The sequence below is a fragment of the Macaca mulatta genome, chromosome 16 (genome assembly GCF_049350105.2).
Source record: "Macaca mulatta isolate MMU2019108-1 chromosome 16, T2T-MMU8v2.0, whole genome shotgun sequence".
Classification (NCBI taxonomy): domain Eukaryota; kingdom Metazoa; phylum Chordata; class Mammalia; order Primates; family Cercopithecidae; genus Macaca; species Macaca mulatta.
Window position 1 is genome coordinate 52,406,745 of NC_133421.1, and position 20,648 is coordinate 52,427,392.

Consider the following 20,648-nt stretch of genomic DNA (forward strand, 5'->3'; position numbering starts at 1 on the left):
CAATCTCTCATGAATACTGATAGTGTGATTTGAAAGTGCCTGCGGCTGCAGGGAAAGGGTGTCTCATCCCAGACTCTTGTTAACTGAGTGGGAAAAAGCACCTGTGATCCAGGCCAGACAACCCCAACCTCATTTAATTCCGAGTGCGCTCTATAGCAGTGATTCTGTGAATGACACTTGTCAGGGCAGCAGATTAGTTCACAAACCTATTTTTTGTGCGTGGTGTTCCATCTTGGTCGGGAAAATAGTCAGTTCTTGGCGAGAGAGAAACATATTACTGCTGTTAAGTGCCAATATAAACTCTGGGACGCAGTGGTAAATTCACCAAATTAAATCGCTAGACAACTGGCTCAGATCAGGACCCCGGCAGAAGGTGCCAGGACTGCAGCTCGCGCCCAGCGGGGCAGAGGAGGCTGAGGTCGTGCGCGCAGCTGGAGCAAGGGCACGAGGACGTGCCGCCTCCACGTCTGCTCTGGAAACCACAGAGCCTGAGGCGGCTTTGGCGAGCTCCAACTGCAGGAGTGTGGCCTTCAAGGATTCTCAACTCAGGGCTTTCTGAGCTCAGGGGAGATGGGGTACCAGCTGGAAGTTCTTCCCTCTGGAGGTGGGTATTTGGGTTGGTATCCCCAGCCACTCCACCAAAGAGTGGGTTTCAAATCTGTTGCCTTCTCTCACATTCATCCTCCAGCCTCATCCATGCAGCGAGCAACACACACACTAAGAGGGAGTTTCAATCTACTTAATGTCCCCACTGAGGTGGGGGGAAAAGGGCTTAGACTTTGGAGCTGGGTAGATCTGGGCTCAAATTCTGGCTCTAGCACAACCGGCTGCATGACTCTGAGCAGGTTATTCAACCACTCTGACCCTCAGTTTCCTCCTCTGTGAGACAAATGATCCACCTCACCAGCCAGGATTGCTTAAAAACACCTGCACCTCTGAGACGATAACTAGCCCCTCCTATCAGTCACACTAGCCTTGTTATTTCTCTTCTAGCCCAATCTCTATCTCCACACATGCTTACTTTTGTCTCTGTATAGCCTCACTTGTTAAAATCCACTTGACATGTCTGTAAGGTAGATGTTCATGGTGCTTTACCAACTGTCATGATGGGATAAGATTCAGGACAGGGAGAGGTAAAATGAGTCATACAGTGAATTCCTAGGTCACCTTGTTACTTTTAGAAGACCCTAAGAGGGCTGGGTGTGGTGGTGGCTCATGCCTGTAATCCGAGCACTTTGGGAGGCCAAGGCAGGTGGATCACTTGAGGTCAGGAATTCAAGACCAGTCTGGTCAACATGGTGAAACCCCGTCTCTCCTAAAAATACAAAAATTAGCCAGGAGTGGTGGCACACACCTGTAATCCCAACTACTCAGGAGGCTGAGTAGAATCACTTAAACCTGGGAGGCAGAGGTTGCCGTGAGCCGAGATCACGCCACTGCATTCTAGCCTGTGCGACAGAGCGAGACTCCAACTCAAAAAAATGACCCTAAGGTGCATTCATTTAGGTAAAAAAAAAAATCATCCATTAATCTTTGAGTGTCACCCTGTGCTGGCTGCAGAGGGTGTGGGCATGCTGGTCCCCGCCCTGTTGCATTCAGCTTCCCCAGCAGTCTTCTCAAGATGCCCACTCGCCTTTCTCCAACAAGTTCTCAGGGAATGGTTACCAACCGCAGATAAGGTTCCAAAGCTCCATCAAGAAACCACTACTTGGAAGCAGGTTTTCAGCGCTGCCACAAATTATATGACTTTTATTATGAGGTATGGTTTCAGAACAGTCCCACTGACAGAGCCCTGGCTGGGTGCCCACTGTTCCCTCCGCACCCCCCACAGAGGGGTCATTCCTGCCAGCATCTCCAATGACCCCACCCAGCTGCACTGCCAGCAAACCTGCCTGGAGTCTGTGGGCAGGCAGATGACCATCGGGTGCCTCTGACGAGTGGTTCACACGAGACACACATACTTATGCACTATTGGGTGGGGTCTGGCCTATTTTATTATATTCTTCCAGCTGTTAAGGAACTGTTCTTAACATCTGGAAGCCAGATTTCTCTGAGAAGCTGTGACCAGCAGCCCAGGCAGCGGGACTGGCATGGCGGCTCTGCCAGGAAGGAGCAGAGACTGCTCCCTGACTCTTCGGCAAAGGCCTGGGATGGCGAGAGGGAGGAAGGAGGTGAGGAGGCTACCGGAGACAGGGGGCGGCACAGTCTGGAGTTCATTATTTAGGGTGTTCTACCCATCAGCACATCCACACCACCAGAGAGCTGGTTGGAAATGCAGTCTCAGGCCCCATCCTGGACCCACTGAACCTGAATCTGCATTTTAACAGGTGATTTTATGCAAATTAAAATATAAGATGCATCAGTCTAGAACACTGCTTCTCAATAGTGAGTCTTCCATCAGAGCCACTAAGGAAACAATTTTAAAATGCTGATGTCCAGGTCCCATCCTCAGAACTGCGTTAGGTCTGGGGTAGCACCCCAGCGTCTGCATGTTTTAAAATCTCCCAAGTGATTCAGTTAGGGTTAAGAAACTTTGGGAGGTTGGGTTTGGTGGCTCATGTCTGTGATCCCAGCACTTTGGGAGACCAAGGCGGGCAGACTGCTGTAGCTCAGAAGCTTGAGACCAGTCTGGGGAGCAGAGTGAAACCACATCTCTACAAAAAATAAAATAAAATAAATTAGCCTGACGTGGCGGCACGTGCCTGTGGTCTCAGCTACTTGGGAAGCTGAGGGAGAGGACTGCTTGAGCTCAGGAGGTCAAGGCTGCAGTAAGCCAAGATCATGCCACTGTGGCCTGGACAAAAGAGTGAGACCCTGTCTCAAAAAAAAAAAAAAAAAAAAAAAAAACAATTGGGAGAAGGAAAAAAGTACAATGCCTAATTTTTGTCACCTAGAAGTAATTCCAGCTTCACTAACATTTAACATATGACTGAATAATCCCAGTGCCTTCACATGTCCTTACGTCAGCAAGACACTTGTCCTTATTTTATAAGTCACTTATGGAAAAGAGGAAATGCTTCCATGAGGGTGAGGCTAGAGTGGCTCCTCGTTTACTCACCCGAGCACAGTTGGTACCTTGTGCTGTTTACAGGTAACCAGTAAATGGAGGTATAGATTATGCGATCTGGCTCAGCACTTTGTGAGGCTGAGGCGGGCGGATCACGAGGTCAGAGATCGAGACCACCCTGGCTAACACGGTGAAACCCCGTCTCTTCTGAAAATACAAAAAATTAGCCAGGTGTGGTGGCGGGCACTGTAATCCCAGCACTTTGGGAGGCTGAGGCGGGTGGATCACGAGGTCAGAGATCAAGACCATCCCGGCTAATATGGTGAAACCCTGTCTCTTCTAAAAATACAAAAAATTAGCCAGGCGTGGTGGTGGGCGCCTGTAGTCCCAGCTACTTGGGAGGCTGAGGCAGGAGAATGGTGTGAACCTGGGAGGCGGAGCTTGCAGTGAGCAGAGATTGTGCCTCTGTACTCCCGCCTGGGTGACAGAGCAAGACCCAGTCTCAAAAAAAGAAAAAAAAAAAAAAGGAAAACCAACTCTTACAAAGTAGGTAACTGCAAAGAAAACATGGATTGGAGATAATACTAATGATACAAGCATATGCCACCAAAAAGAAAATGGTCAGCCAACCCTTTCCATACCCTTAGGCAAGACACCTAACCAGCCACATCTAACCCCCAAAACATGTCTTGATCAGATGGAACAAGTTGCAGCCAAGTGAGTGAGGAAGAACCTGATTTTCAACAGAAACTGGTACCGTAGAGAAAGTGCTTTGAAAACAAATGTTTGGAAAATATTTCTATTGTTTTGTGTTTTTGTTGCTAAAAATGATGTAACTAGGTCATCTACAAAAGCTCTCATATCTGCAGACTTTTAAAATCCAGAAACAGAACTGTAAAGACTCATTTGGAAAAAAAAAAAATGAACATTTCAGTGGATTTTGAACCCATTTGTTAAAAATATAAAAATGCAACACTTGATTAGTTTGCATGAAAAACTGATTGACATCAGGGAAGATGGAAATTTACAAGCTGAATTTCAACAAAATCCTTTGCATAATTGGAGGATGGGATTGAAAAATTAGTATCATGATTTAGCCAGCACAGTGAATCGTGCTTCCTCCGCTGGGATCTGTTTATCTTGTGAGGTATATTTTTCAGTTTTGCCAGGCATTAAAACCAAGTATCAAAATAAACTAAACTTAGAATCCGACCTTTAGAGTTGGATCATGAAGTGTTAAATCAAGAATTCTTTTTTAAAACCAGCATATTCAACGATATTGCTCTCTAAAGTAATAAAAATATTACTTTAATTATTAATAAATAAAATCCTTAATGTATCCTATTATATTCCTATTTGTATAGGTTTTATAATATACATGAATATTAACATAGCGGTACATGCATATAAATTAAAAATTAGGTAAGATATATTGGGGGGCTGCATGCTAATTTTTTTTCTGCACAATTAAAAAATTTTGGAGACTCTCTAGGAGAAGGTGAGATGGTACTTCATGGTCTCTGGTTCTGAAGTTGCCCCTTATTCACAGAGATTGCTAGAAGTCTGGAGGTAGGGTGGGAACAGGGACCTTCAGTGACTGCCAGTGGGTGTGGACCCCTCCCCACACCCACGATGAGATCTTTGCATGAGAAATTCACAGGAGTCAAGAACCAGTCAATTTCAGGATCTCCTGGGTCCTCCTGGCTGAGCAGCACACAGTGCTGAGAGGCACTGGGGAGGTTCACCCTTCAAACTGAGACTCTTGCCTCCTGCATGTTAACGGCAGCCATACCTGAACTCGTCTCAATACATTTTTCATAGCATCGTATCTTCATTAAAATTTTATTCTATTAGCATTCTGAATCCAAACCACTAAGTACATAATTGCTAAAACATGTGTTAAGCGACGACTTACGAAATGCTGGTTTTATCATATTGTTAATTAACAGAAAGCAGGATTAATACATTCACAGATCATTAGGAGCATTTGGTTCAATTTCACCAGCTCTTCAGCAGGGTGGGGGGCAGTTGTCAGTGGGCAGCCCTGGGGATCTGGAGCAAGAACACAAGTGTTCTTCGGGGTTCACCCTCAGCCCCTCTGCATGTTTTAAGACTGTGTCTGGGAGAAGCCCAGGAGACAGCGACTCAAGGTCTATTTTTGCTAAAGAAAATTGTTCTCAGATGTCACTCAGTGTAGCCTACTCAAAAGAACCTACATAGAAAGGTTTGGGTGAGGAGGAGGAGAAAACAACACATTCTTTTAAGACAGACCAGTGAGATTCCATGGACTGGGAGGATTTGAATCTCGGATCTGAGGACATGGTAGAAATCCTGGTTGTTTACTAGCTGTGTGATGTGGGGCAAGCCATCAACCTCCCTGATCCTGTGTCCCCACCTGTAAAGTAGGAATAAAGATGCTGACTTCGGCTGGGTGCAGTGGCTCACACCTGTAATCCTAGCACTTTGGGAAGCAGAGGCTGGGGGATCACCTGAAGCCAGGAGTTCAAGACCAGCCTTGCCAAGATGGTGAAACCCCGTCTCTACTAAAAATACAAAAATTAGCCGAGTTGATGGCGTGTGCCTGTAATCCCAGCTACTCGGGAGGCTGAGGCAGGAGAATCACTTGAACCTGGAAGGTGGAGGTTGCAGTGAGCAGAGATCAGAGATCGTGCCAGTATGCTCCAGCCTGGGTGACAAAGTGAGACTCTATCTCAAAAAAAAAAAAAAAAAAAAAAAAGGTGCTGACCTCATGGGGCTGGCATGGGGATTAAATGAGATAATGCTAGTTCTGGTTATGCCTGCACAGGTCTGTAGTTTTTATATAAAGATTTTGTACCCAATATTGCTTGGAATGAATGGGCTACCAGTTGAGACTTGAAAATACTTTAGCTATTAATAAATGTTGACTGTGGTGATAAGAGCTTTAGCGGGGTCAACCCTGAGGTACCAAAGCCGAGCGATCTGGAAAGTGTATTGGAACTCACCTTATTGTTCATCTCCAGTGCAAACTGGTCACAAGATTCCTAGGCCAAAGGGGTTTATTGAAACCTTTTCCCAGCCTGTCCCGGGAATTACAGAGGTATCCAGGCATGAAATGGACTAAATGTCTTCTCTTTTCCCAGCCGTCCAAATTGCTTTAGCCTGGCCTGATGGTGGCACTCCCAATTTTTTACGCTTAATAATGAAGCCGTCCGCCTGGCAGGGCAGCTAGCAAGACCAGCACTGGAAGCCAGGACTGGAAGAGCCACAGAAGGCTGGGGTGGAAGGAAGGGGCCAGGCCTAAGTGGAGGATGTGGGAGGCAGGCCTCACCTGGGGTTTCCCATAAGCTGGGGGCCAAGGCAAGCCCTGAAGTCAAATGCCAGGGATCAAGGTAAAGCCAGGGTCAGAAATACAAAAGCAGTCAGTCAGGAAATGCAAACAGATGCTGCCTCAGCCTTCATCCATAAACTTCTGACGGGGGCAGGAGCCCTTCCCCGAGGAAGATGAGTTCTGAACCAAGGCAAACTGTTAGGATGTGATGATAAATGGGTTCACCTTGCTAGAGCTGGATACAAAAATCAGTGCTAAGGGAAAACCCCAGGAATTTGAAGGCAGATCAGCCCCTGCCAGGCCCAAGTGGGAATAGAGAGGAGAGAGTTGGTCACCTGTTTCTATTTTTTAAAATTTTTTCTAGAACATTCTTTCAAGGCCCCAGGTACCTGGTAATGTAAAGGTTTCCAGTTTTCTGTGGTGAGGCCTTTTGAATATGTGGGTTATTATTTGTGGACTATGAATGGAAAGAGCCTCTGGATTTGTAGAAAAGGTTGTAAGTGGAAGGAATCTGGGCTTTGGGTTCAGACACGGGTTATAATCTCCGTTCCACAACTGATTGGCTGTGTCTCAGCTTTCTCATCCTTCAAATAGGGACAGCAGCATTATAGGGTTATAGAGGGTTTAAGGAGAGAGTACACGGAAGCCTGGCACAGTTCCTAGCCCCCATCAGATGCTGACGCACTCATGCCTCTCTAGAGGACCATTCTCCTTACTTATATTGACTTGCTGTGATGACTTAATAATTTGGCCCTGTGGGATGAGGGTTCCAGAAGACAGCTGCCTCCGAGGGGCAGCTGCTTAGGGTCCTTGCATTTATAGCAACAGCTTCCCATTGACCAAATGGGAACAAAGAGGGCTGGAGATGAGCTGAGGGGTGACTGTCTAGGGAAGAGGGGTCCTCAGATGTCCTGATGGCTGGCACAAGGCCGCCCTTGACCGGAGGCAGATGCGTCCACTACCTAGAGCAAGTCACAGGGCACACCTCGAGGCCAGGCAAGGAGGCAAGGCCTGGGTCTCCAACGGGAGCCACCGCCTCTCCCACCACCCACCCTGGGGGCCAGACCATCCCTGCATCCTCCAGAGAAGGCAACCGAGCGACAGCAGAGCTTTCCCTAACTTGAAAATCACCGTGCACAGATGTTACGGTGTTATGTTATGGCCATTCTGCCACTTGGCTGCAGAGACCAGTAACTTCAATTTATTTGTATCTGGGGCCTTAAGGAACCTCAGCTGTCATCCTTTCCTTAGTTTATTACCAAATTTCTAAAATATTACATCCTTTATTATATCCAAATTCACTTTATTGCACTTGACAATACAGATAATCACATACCATATGCTCTAATGTTTTGAAACCAATGCATGTTGACAGCGGTTTTTATTCATGATGCATAATTCCATCCCAGCTCACAATGAGGCATCTGAGCACCCAGCCTGGTGTTAAGACTTTTGCCTAATAACAGATTAACAATACAGCAAGTTTCCGAGACACACTCCCTCCCATGCCATTTTCTATTTACAATGGGAAAAATGTACCTGGGCTGAAAAGATGGGCTTATCAAAGAGGAGGGGTGGGGGGGGGAACAACAACCCCGCATCACCACACACCCACCAGTCCCAGAGGGTTCATAATGATTTGTTATTGTTCCATGCTGATGAAACTTGATATTGAAAAGAGGAACTGGTCTTGCGCCAACTAGCAAGGCAATCACACCAACCCACACTGCTGGCCCCTGAGAACTGAAAGCACAAACTGCCCCAAAGCTCTCATTAGGAGTCTCTCTTGTTTTTACTCTTGTTTTGCTATAAGCAAATATTTGTCACTCCTCTACCTTCGTGAGACCATCCTTCTCCCGTCCCCTTCCCCTCATCCCCTGGGCATCCTTCTGTTCCCAATTAGCCCCAAGCTTCCTGGTGAAATGAACACAGCTGGGGATGCATCCTTCCCCCAGCATCCTGGCACCTCTCAAGCAGAAAGGCCAGGCCAGTAGGAACTGTCTTTGCAGCTCCTTTGGCGGCAGAGCCCCTTGTTCTGTGGGGTGGCTGAAGAGAAAGGGTGGATAATTTAAAGATGATCCCCCAGCTTTGCTGTAGTGCCCGGAACAAACAATGCCATTTCACACGTCCCCTAACTAAGCGCTTTCATTTGCTTCAGAGAAGCACTCAAACAACTGTAAACCCATTAGATCATGTCAAACGTGGTGGGAAAGAGCTTGGGCTGTCACCAGCAGAGAATCAACTCAGATTTATAGATTCTTAAAGCTTTAATATATAGATATTCGTCTTCCCCCTGCAGATAGACAAGGGGACCAGGGTAGGGGCGGAGGAGGCAAGAACAGCCCACAGCTCAGTGGCAGACAGATTGGAGTTTCACAATCATTCTCCCGGATAATGGGATTTCTCAACAAGGGGAGGAGGGGGGAGGAAGAAAAGCCAGGCCTTCACTTTGCTGAACACTTGGCTGTTTTTCCAAAGCTTTGCTTGGGGCTGGTGTGGGGGAGGAAAGAGATGTTATTATCAACAATGCCTCTGGAGTACCCGGTGACCTGCTGTGAACAAAAGCAAGTGGCGACCAAAGAAGGGCTGGAGTCCGAGGATGCAGAAACACTTATTCGGCCACCTACAAAGGAGGCCAAATGAATTAAGAGGCATCTTACTCCAAGTAATTGCTGTGCTTCTGAACAGCTTAAGTTATAACCTTTTTTCATAAATAAAAACCTACTTTCCCTTTGGGCTTACATCATGACTCCAAGAAAAGCTTTCTCTTTATTTCTTAATCATCTTCAGCAAGTAGGGGGCTCTTCCTACTACCTCAAAGGGTTTGGAATTTTCTTTTTAATTTTTTTTTCATTTTATCCTTTTCTCTTGCTTGTCTATCATCTATTGAGTATGGCAATAAGTAACTGGTAATTAAACCAGTATCTACTAGAGGCCAGGGCTTAAAGATATAATTTTATAAAGAATCCTCCTGAAATATTACCAATTGGTCTCTATGGGTCTGGAAATGAGACGGTATAGACCAGGCTGGACTTTCGTAATGCAGGACCCACCAGTGGTTTGCAAAGCGGTCCCTGGCCCCAACTTGCTGCTTCATCAATTCTAGTCTCTGTTTGAATATTTCTGGGGAAAGGGGTATCACCCTTCAGTACTTGATAAAGACAGCTTGTTCGAGCCGGGCATCTTGAGGTGTTGCTAAATTCTTCTGCCCAAGGATCAGCCTTTCTCTTGGTAACTTCACACATGGCCACCCATGGTTGGGGAAGCAGCCTGGCCCCCCTTCCCAGGGGTAATCCTTCAAGATCTAGCGTGGCCACCTCATTTCTCCTTATTCAAGTCTCCTTGATTCCTCTGGAATTTCTCCCATAATACTGTCCTGGTCCCCATCAGACCTCTGATGTGGTCTATCTTGTCAATGCCCCTCTTAAAATAAATGCCTGGAATGGAATATTCCACATGGGGTCTGAGCAGCACAAAATACCAGATACTGGACTGGACTTCCCTTTATGGTGGTGTTCTCAGCAGCTCCATCACCTGTTGCCTCAAAGAAAACTTACAGTCAACTAAAAAACCCCAGGCATCCTATAAACCATGTCAAAATCTCAGCCTGCCCAACCTTCGTTTTTTCTTTTTTCTTTTTCTTTTCTTTTTTCTGAGACAGAGTCTCACTCTTGTCACCCAGGCTAGAGTATAGCAGTGAATATCGGCTCACTGTAACCTCCACCTCTAAGGTTCAAGCGATTCTTGTGCCTCAGACTCCTAAGTAGCTGGGATTACAGGTATGCACCACCATGCCCAACTAATTTTTGTATTTTTAGTAGAGACAGGGTTTTACCATATTGGCCAGCGTGGTCTCGAACTCCTGACCTCAGGTGATCCACCTGCCTTGGCCTCCCAAAGTGCCGGGATTACAAGTGTGGGCCACTGCGCCCGGCCAATATGGATTATAGTCTTCTGATTATAAAAGTAACATTTATTTTAGAGTCCTAGGAAATACAGAAAACATTTATTCCTACAATAAACATTCATTAGATACCTACTATATGAAAGAAACTCAGCTGGGCCTTTAGAATACAGTGGAGAGTAGGACCCAGCCCCTGCCTTCAAGGCTGTGAGAAGCACACAACCCACATTCCCCATGGCTAGAAGGCATGCAAGGAATGGAGTTGTTGAGGGTGAGCTCCAGGACTGCTGCTGGTTTTGTTCACCACCATATCCTCAGCCCCCGATGGGTGCCCAGCACAAAGCCAGCATTCAGCAAATAATTAGTACAGGAATCAATGGCTTTAAAGGATGGCCTTCCCACAGTGTCTGTCTTACAAATGATTCCTAAGGACTAAATCAGTTCTGACCAGAGGCAGTCAGTTCCAGACCAAGTTTTAAGTAAGAAAAATATGCCAGGGCTGCTGCTTCAATCCACCAGAGCCACCTTTTCCAATTTCCACCCAGAGCCTGGGCCAGGGGAAGTGGAATCTGCTTAGCTGAAGGTTTTAGGTGCAGAGGAGTAAGTGGACAGTGAGAAGAGAGAGCAGAAAGGAAGTCAATCCTGGGATCCCCAGGCCTGGCCAGACAAAGCCATCTTCCTTGTCTGGAAAAGCTCATTTGCAAAGGCTTTGGTGAAAGTTCACATTTCTCCAGGCAGCGGCAGCCTGGAAGAGCCATGCAGCGACTGAAAGGTCAAACTGGAGATACGCAGCACTCCACTCCCACTGAACCGCCACCGAGAGCAGTGTCAAATTTGGTTTTGCCACTTCCACCGACAAGATAGGACGTTTGAGCATCCAGGGCAAATGGTGCCACAGAAACTATAAGCCAGGCAAAGCCCTGGATCCCCCAATCACTTTCTCTCCAGGAATAAGCCTCAGTGTCCATGGGCTGCTGTGGGCGGGATGGGACCAGCCAGGACAGGGATCTACTCCAGCTGGGGGGTGGCGGGGGGTATCTAAAAAAGAGAATGTGGCCAGGCACGGTGGCTCACGCCTGTAATCCCAGCACTTTGGGAGGCCGAGGCGGGCAGATCACGAGGTCAGGAGATTGAGACCATCCTGGCTAACACGGTGAAACCCCATCTCTACTAAAAACACAAAAAACTAGCCGGGCGATGTGGCGGGTGCCTGTAGTCCCAGCTACTCAGAAGGCTGAGGCAGGAGAATGGTGTGAACTCGGGAGGCGGAGCTTGCAGTGAGCTGAGATTGTGCCACTGCACTCCAGCCTGGGCGACAGAGCGAGACTCTGTCTCAAAAAAAAAAAAAAAAGAAAAAAAAAGAGAGAGAACGCAGAATTTGTGTCTTTGAAGGCTGGCAGAGCCATCTGCCCTGCTCATCTCTTAAGACTGATGAACCAGAAGCTCCACAGTACTTGGTAGAAGATAGACGTCAAAAGCTAGGACAGAACCCACACTCAGAGAGAGACCCTTACCCTACAAAGGGTCATCTACCGCTGCGCCTGAAGGCTGTGCCCCATATGACACATCCAGCCTGGCACACATGCCAGCCTGACACATCCAGGCTGGAAGCCTTCTAGGAGAGACTGGGGGTGGCCACCAGAGGCTGAACCATGGGAAGACAGGACCCAGAATCGCATTCTTGACCTGGGCTCTGTGGACTGGCCCATGGGCTGGCTTCTCTGCCCTGCCCTGCCCTGCCCATGCACCATCCTTTTGAAGGAAGACATCCCCATCCAATGGCCTGTGCTACAGACTCATGAGGGCCTTGCACTCTGGTTCTTAGCTCCTGGTTTTCTGCCAACCAGAGGTATAATGGACCCTCTTATTTGATTTCATTGGCTTGTAAAGGGACATAACCAAATAGTGACGAGAAAGAAGCTGGCAGTGGTGGAGGCCTCAGCAGAGGCTGGAGAAAAGCCAGGAGTTAAGTAATGCCTTGGCCATTAGCTCTCCCCAGAGGAGCAACGGCATTGCTGGGGCTGGGATGGAGGATATGAGGGGTGAGGCTGGGGAGACACAGATGTGCAGGGGCTGGAGTTCCTTTCCCAACCTGGGACTGACAAATCCTAGCCCACGGAAGGAAGGGCAGAGCTACCTCCTGAGTTGTTCTCCTCTAGGATGAGCCATATTCCTTTCCCCGCCTGGCTTTTCCTTGTTATTAGGTTGTCATCATTATCGTCACAACCACCACCATTTACTTGTCTTAGAAGTTCTACTCAACCCCTTCATATACATGATATCTAATCCTTCCAGCCTGTGCTCAAGGCAAGTAACGTTATCCCAGTTAGACAAATGAGGAATCAGATGCTCAGCAAAGTCACTGTCTGTGCCCTCCTTCCATTAGAGAGTCGCTGAGCTGGGATGTAAGCCCGGGTCTGCCTGTCCCTGAAGCCTGTCACTCTCCATCGGCCCCTGGAAGGGCAACCAAAATAAATGGAAGGCTTAGTGTTAACACAACCCTGGATAAGCTGCCATATAATAGAGGCAAAATGGCTGGCTGGTTATCCTTGCTGATAAATGCGGTGGCCCAGGAACTCAGAGGGTCTGGAGTGATGGGGGTTGACCCCCAGCCTCACGCTATGGGCTCTATCACCCTGAGCAACTCAGGTGACCTCAACAGGCTCAGCTTCCTCATTGAGAGCAGAGATTTCAGCCTGGGTAGTTCACTGCTGAATTCCCTGTGCCTAGAACTTGTTCTCAATACAAATTTGTCAAACGAATGAATGAACCTGAAAAATGGAAATCCCAGTAATGGCCTCCCTATCTGGCTTATTAATGAGGTAATATAGGAGGGCACTTGCATGGAGCATGACACATCCTAAGGGATCAATAAGCAGAAGTTGCTGGTCATTAATACTATTATTACATATTATTATAATGCTATTATTGCTTTTCAAGGTCATTATAGGGATCAATGCATTTGGGAAATATAAATGTAAGGCAGTATCTTTACAATAACTAGTAACCAATGCTGACAAATAAGGGCAGACACTGACAGGTGGTCCCCATGAATAGAGGGGGACCACAGCACAGAGGACATGTGCATCTGGACTCTACGAGGGGGCGCTCCTGCTCCATCCTAGGTCACTGTGCCCATGTGGGATCCTCAGACAGAGTTGTCGGCCACGTCCACACTTGCACGTCCACATCCAGTGGGAATGCATCCTGTTACCTCTGCGTTGGTCACCTCATGCCCACAAGTTACAGCCATCTCAGCCTGATCTCCGCTCGGTTTAGTTAAAAATAGAGTTTACAACAGAAACCTGAATCCAGGCTCCTCTAAATCAGGGCAGCGGGGGAGCAGGTGCTACCCAAATGTGGCGCCATGCTGACGAATGGAGGTCGGCCGAGCTCGGCTCTCTGACCTGAGCTGGTGGGTGGCAGCCTCCATAGCAGAGATGCCAGCTCTGGCGAAAGGAGGGCTCTTTACACTGAAGGCAACACATTCCCTCCAACGTGCTAGCCTCCTTTGATGCAATCAATATTGGTTTAGCACCTGCTTATGTGCCAGGAGGTACCTGAGGCTACAGCCATGCCTCAAGGTAACAAAATGGACAGAGACAAGCAGACACAGAATATCTCGAATTCAGGGCAGATTGCCTTAAGGAGAAAGGTAAACAGATTGGACTTTTAAAAGCAAATCGTCAGAAGCTAGAGTTCCGAGACCATGTCCCACAAAAATTACTGGGCACCAGCCTTGGGCTCTGAGGCTCTGCAAATTCCTCTAATCCCAGAGGCTTCTATGGCAAGTCCTCACTCTTTTCCAGGTTGCTGCTGCCAAATACCATCTTGCTTAGCGAACCCAACATTTCTGGAACAGGGTGAAGCTCAAAATAATTCTCACAGTTAGATTCACTGGGACCTAAATAGCTTTGCTGATTAAACCTCTGAATCCTTATCCAAACCTGCAACATTCCTCCTTGGTGATGCCAAATCCTTCATGCTTCCCAGCAAGCTCTGGCTTGAGGATCTGATTCTGCTGCACACACCTGTCAGGGTCACCTGTCCTGACTTGGCTACGATCCACTGATTTACTCTTTGGAACAGCTGCTCAGCTTTCTAGCTCCCCCACCACACCCACTGAAGCGCAGATGAACAATCAGTTGCCCTAATGATGAAGTACCCTTCCGTAGGGGTCTGGAGAACTAGGGTAGGCGTAGGTGGGATTGAGAGGACATGAGGGAAGTGGGCATTTGCAGAGAGGGAGGGTTTGGGACCCTCTCCTGGTGTGGGCGGGGGAGGTAGAGGCATGCAGTCAGCTGTAGAAAGTATTGGCTTTCCCATTTGGTGTAAGCTGCTCACCTGCCCAGCTGGGAACAGAGAGGAAAAAACTGAGGAGTGTCTGGATGTGCTCTCAAGGTGACATTATTATCATTATTATTACTTTCCCACTGTCTTTCCAAACCCATTCCTGCAGGTTATTTCACTTTATCCTCACTATCATTCAATGAAGCATCTCAAAAGGGATTATTACTCCATTTTAACCCAAGAGGAAACTGGAGCATAGACTGGGTGACCCTTGTTGTTGGCCACACCACGAATCCAAGAGGAGAATATTCAGAGAGGACAAGAACCAGAGGAGAATATTCAGAATTCAGAGGTATGTGAGGTAAAGGCAAGGTAAAACACCACCAGGTCCACCAGAAACCCATCTCCTGGGAGGAGGCAGGCTCCTCGGGGCCTGGTGGGGGCTGCCACATTCCCTCAGAGCATCTCCCCTTCCTGTATCCTCCCCTCTTATGGCTCTGAGGTGGCGAGGTCAGGCCCCTCAGCCTGAATTGCGGAGAGAGGACTTAACAAGTGACAAAAGCAAGTTGTGGACTGATTCTCCCCTTCCCAGGGCGGCCTGCCCCTCCTTTCAACAGTGACAGGCAGTAAAAGGTTAGTGGCATGCTTCCTGACTCTGGTTCCTTGGAGCTAAATGATCAAATGATGTCAGGACTGGGCAAAAGCTTGATTCCTAGTTAGAGCCGCCACAGCTCCGGAGATGAAACTCGGCACAGCGTCATTCTGCTCAGAGGATCTTCACTGGACCCCATACATCAACAAGGTGGCCCATTATGGCTGAGTGCATGCTCCCGCCCTGGTCTTCACCCTGGCCCCACCTGTGACTCAGGCTTTGCTCAGATCTGCAGGGGGAGGAGCCTCAGAGGCTGTCACTGCTGCCCTGACTGCCTTCTTCCCATGCTGGTCTTTCTCCCACATGTCCTGGGAGGAAAGCCAACCCAGCCAGGACTCACACCTGCCTGCCAGACCAGTCTGCCAGGAGCCCCTGTATTAAGAGAGGGTCCAGCACGCTTCTGCATACCGTGCATCCCAAGCTGCCGGACTCTGGTGACCCTATGAACTCAGGTCACAGCCATATGAGCAATGGCAGTGGGCGCCACGCTGGGCCTCCCCCTTTGTCTCATATAGGTTGTTTTTGGTTGTTGGCTTTTCTGATAAACAATCTGAATAGGCGTAATGGCCTCATCACCAAGAGCATGAAAATAAATCCCCAAATTAACAGAATCCCAAGGACTGGGGACAAGAAGGCAGGGAAGAGGGTTGCAGAGAAGACACTCGACTTGGGTCTCCAGCACTGTCCATTTTTTACCTGCTGGAAGAGGCCCCCGTTCTCATCATAACTCCTATGCTGCGTGCAAAACCTTGGATAACTCACAAATAATTAAGGCACAGACTTCAACCCACCCCATAACTCCTCTACCAGAGAAAATCACTGGTGAAAGTGTGGAGAATTTCTTTCCTTCCATGAATACTGCTTTACTGCAATCACTCTCAACCCAGCCTGTGCATCATAATTGCCAGGGGGGATTTAAAAGACAGGGATGTCCAGGCCCCACCCTCAGAGCCTCTGATTTACTTGGTCTGGGGTGGGGCCTGGGAGTTGGTCTTCTCTAAGAGCCCCCCAGGTGATTCTAATTCTAATATGATTCACAGTGTATATAAATTTTATAGCTTTTTTTTGTGCAATATTATGTCATCAGCATTTCCACGTCATTTAAAAACTCTCTGTAAACATCACTTTAATGGATGTGTAATCATCCATCATATGAGCGTCCCATAATTTCCTTTCAGTTTGCTTTGTAAGTGTTCTCCTGAGTGTGTGTCAGCCGTGGCTCATGTCTACACTGTCAACCTCCCTGCAACTCCCAAGGCAGATCTCACACCCTTCCCCGCTGACGGCAGATGTACTCAGGCCCAGGGAGTGGCCTCCTGTATGCCATCTTAGGATCCCGCACTGCACCCTAAAATTCTTGAGAAACTGGTCATTTCAGCCAGGAAGATAATTTTGGTTCCACATACCTAGAGCAAAGGCTTGTGTGGTTCGGTGAGTTCCATGTTAATTCATTCAGGGTCCAGTTTTCCCTGTGAGATCCTCATGGAATTCCACAAGGCTCACTGGTTTAGGGTAGTCACCACCTTAAAAAGTATTTTTAATCTTTTCACTTTGGACCAGAAATTAGGTCAGGAGCTGGTTCTTCATCTTCCTCTTGCTTCTTCCTTTTAACATCTTGAAAAATCTGCATCTCTCCAGAAATAGGTGCCTTATTAGCCCAGGTTTGCAAGGTGCCCTGTTTTGGAGCCTCAGGCTCAGTCCTGGAAGTTTAAACTCTGAGGTGAACTCCTGCAAATGGAGGGCTCATTTCAGAAGATTCTCATGACTCTCCTCATGACCACAATGTCCAGCTTTCAGAGCTCCATCAGCAAGACAGCTGCCCGCAAAACTCTAGGCTGGGGCGGAGATGCCTCTTCTACCATCCTCCTTCCAGATGTTCTAGGAAGGAGCAAACACCTGGCAGCAAACTGGAGCCCATTTCCAATTTGAAGCTACCAGTTTCCATCAGGGAACTATCAGGCAAGGCCCCTCCATTTCCCATTCTGGGAACATCTGGCAAGTAGATGATTAGAAGCACATGCTGGCAGCTACTAACATGCTTCCCAGCTAAATCTAAGCTTAGTCCCAGGGGCCCTATCTCCCCTCCTCTCTCTAATCCACCGTCCCACCCCATTCACCTCCCCACCCTAGCCTTGACGAGCTTTACTGCAAAAGGGATGTTGCACCTGACCCAAGGTCTCCCAGGCACACAGCCAAAAGAATTTTTAAGAGGCTGCAACAGGAAACAATCTCCCGAAGTCCAAGATAGGTCAGGACGTTTCTCCCTCTGTCCCTGCTTCTCCCCGGTACCAGCCAGACCCAGGTGTGCTCACTTCTACCTGCCAACCTTTCCTCTCTCGCCAATAAACACCATCACAGCGCTCCAGCCCCCTGGAGGCCCACCTTGGTGTAAAGCTTGTCATTTCCACTCAGCAGGCATTATGATAACCAGGCCACAGGTACTCCCCACTTGGTTGAGAGTCTATGGCAATTTTAACATGAAGGAATGTGCTGAAAAGCACCCTCTAGGAGCTTAATAACACTCATTTGCAGTAAACTGGCTTAGTGTGAAGGCCTCTATCAGGAAAAAGAATCAACAGGGAAGAAGGGGATTAGAGGTGGAGGCTAGGTGTTAAATGTTAGGACTTGAGACATTAATCACCAAGAAAGTTCTAGAGTAAGAGTGATCTCACCACCTCCTGCTGTGAGGCCCTTTGGGGGTTGACCACCTTCTGTAGGCTTCATATCCTAAGGCGCTAGAGGCAAGAGAGTCTTTGTTCTTGATTGGGGCAAGATCTGGGGACTGGGACAGGATTATGCCACTGGATTATGCCATGGCCAGTATTTTCCCTAGGGGCTTCTCATGATCCCAATCTTGAGTCACTGTCTTATATTTTGTGCCCACCTTATAGATTATCCCAACTCACACCGAAATGTCCAAAGCAGTGGAAATATGGTTAAATATAATTTGGCGAAAAACTAAAGCATCTTTCATTTTCTATGTGGCATCCTTGTGTGGACCGAGAGGCATTCTCCCAGCAACAGGAAGGTTCATGGTCTCACCTCCCCGCTTGGACAGCAGTAACTTCACGCCATTCTCCTGCACCTAGCTCCCCCAGCTTTTATTTCAGTTTGTTTCCCAGTTGCAGAAATGCTGAAAGAACATAGATCTTGGAGTCAGATCAACTCAGGTCCCAATCTCAGAGCCACCACTTATGGGATGTCATCAAATTCTGTTGTGCCTTAATATGTCCATCTATCAAATGGAGACAGTAATACTCCTCTAGCAAAGGTTACTGTAAGGATTCAGTAAAGGTATTTATTGTAAGCTGGGTGCACAGCAAGGTGCTTAAGACTTCTGCCTCCTCCCTTCCCCTTTCCATAATCTGTCATAACTGTAGACAGAGAAGCCTGCTAGGCCAAGCAGATGAAGAAGGATAAATACATTCCACCCTTCCATGGGGACAGGTAATCAGATCATCTCTGAGGCAGTGGCCCCATCCACCAGGAAGACCCCGACTTCCCAATGCCTGGGCAAGCACTGAGAGGAGCCCGGCCACTCTGCCGTCTTTGGGGCACAGCCCGGTTGCCAGAGGCACGCACACCCCTCTCCAGAGAGAGACTGGCAGTCGCCGGTTAACTGCCGGTTAAGGCAGCTGCACTTTACAGTAACCCAGCATGGACAATATTATGAATGACACTCGCAAGCTGCCAGCCCAGGGACTCATTACAGTCAAGGTACAACATGGCGGCCTGCCAAGCCCCCGGCTTTCACACTCGCTATGCCAGAACATCCACACACAATTTAATTGCATTATAATTTCAAAAGTGCTTTTCAAACTGGAAAAAGGCATTCACTGATTAACCAGCGAAGAGCAAAATTGTTTATGAAATTGAATACAAAAAGCTACAGAAATGTAATTGGGTCGTTCTAGCACCTAATTTTCAGGCCATTTTCCCCACTTATTTAATCACGAGATACAAAAGGAGCGACTGAATTGACTTCATACTAATTAGATTACTCCCTGCGATACTCTGGGCCTATATTCCAACTGGTTGATAGCAATGTTTTAAATGGAAACAAAAATGGTGCAGCAGCTTGTCTGCGGGACAGAATGGATTGTCTGGAATAGACCCTTCCATCCGTTAATAAGAATGAGCATTTGTCCCCCAAACCTCCCAAGCTCCCTGCTACATGGAAGCATCCTTGGAGAAACATCACCCTCCAGGGCATGGATAGGAAGACTCATCGGGTCCTTCTCCTACACTCCCTGGAAGAATGGGTTTGAACATGCCCCTTCTATTAAATCCTGCCACCTCCCCAGCGGGCACGGCTGCTTCACAGGCAGGCAGAGAAAGCCACGCAGCGACTCTCCTAATTGGCTGTACGAGGCCCTTGGTGCGCCTCTGAACACTTTTCCTTTCATTGTTTCATAAATTGACTGGTGGCCCCAACCAGATTGGTGGCAGTCTCTCGGGCAAGCCCAGCTCTGTTGAGTTCTTTTCTCAGTTCTGCCTTGAGCTTCCAGAGACGAGCCAAATCCTCAATCTCTCAGTTACTGAGTGAATAAAACCACGTTCATCCCAGAAAGCAACGCTGCGCTGTATTCTGTGCCTTGAAATGATACCTCACTCTGCACCTGCCCTCTGCCAACACAAATCTAGTAAGCTATGGTGACTTCTGCACAGGTAAACACAGGAACACCAACATGTGACTCAGGGGACCAGGGCTTCCTTACACTCATCTGGAGACCTTCTTTTGATACGTGGTACAGTCTTCTCATGGCTTTTTTAGCTCATTTTAAATTTTATTAGGAGAAACATAATTGATTATATAATCAAATGTAAAATGTACATTATCAAGATATCTCAGCACTTCACAGACCATTTAATCAAGATATCTGGAGCTGTGCCAAAAGGAATTAACTTACATTAAGCCTCAAGTATTTATTACTCTGCCGTATTTGTTTCCATGTTTAAGATGGGTCTTGCTCCCTAAGATCGGGAGCACATCCTTCAAGGACTGTGCCGTACACAAGCTCTGGGTCTGAAGGTCCTCCGTGCCACTTCTCGATTTCTCCAAATGAGGAGAAAACCCAAAAGGCCGCTCTACCTCGAACTCTATCTGCAGATGTGACATCTTCACACAGCCCCCGATTTCTCTTGTCTGTGAGGATGTCTTTGGGGGTCTGCCCAAGTGCCCCAGCAATACACAGCCGGCCCAAAGAAGAAAAGGGGTTTTCGCTTCTATTTGCTCATCGTAAATCGCTACTCTCCCTGGGAAAGTAAACAGATGTTATTTAGGAGGCAACAGGGGTGTCTCATGTCTACAGCCAATTTTCACCAAACCCAGGGAGCCCGAGAAAGAGGAGAATAGCAAGAAGGGGGCATCTGCCTGAAATGCCTTTCCTTCCTCTGCTTTCAAAGCCTAGGTGGATACAGTTTCAACTGCTCCACAGAGCTGCTCCAACAAATGCATTCACTCAGTTACCGTCTGCTGAGCCCG

The 20,648-nt window shown here is 47.8% G+C and overlaps 1 protein-coding gene and 2 long non-coding RNA genes across 22 annotated transcripts in view; 1 reads left to right on the forward strand and 2 right to left on the reverse strand.

Annotated features, from left to right (window-relative positions):
* Positions 1-20,648, reverse strand: part of MSI2 (musashi RNA binding protein 2) — a 433,576-nt gene that overhangs the window by 99,866 nt on the left and 313,062 nt on the right. The window lies entirely within an intron of this gene.
* Positions 5,026-11,586, reverse strand: LOC144335532 (uncharacterized). Its single transcript, XR_013406461.1, has 2 exons — positions 11,393-11,586; positions 5,026-5,550 (listed from the first exon to the last, which is right to left on the reverse strand). It is a non-coding gene; the product is annotated as an uncharacterized LOC144335532 (long non-coding RNA).
* On the forward strand, positions 14,348-19,733 carry LOC144335533 (uncharacterized). The gene is made up of 3 exons (XR_013406462.1): positions 14,348-14,413; positions 14,681-14,863; positions 18,055-19,733. It is a non-coding gene; the product is annotated as an uncharacterized LOC144335533 (long non-coding RNA).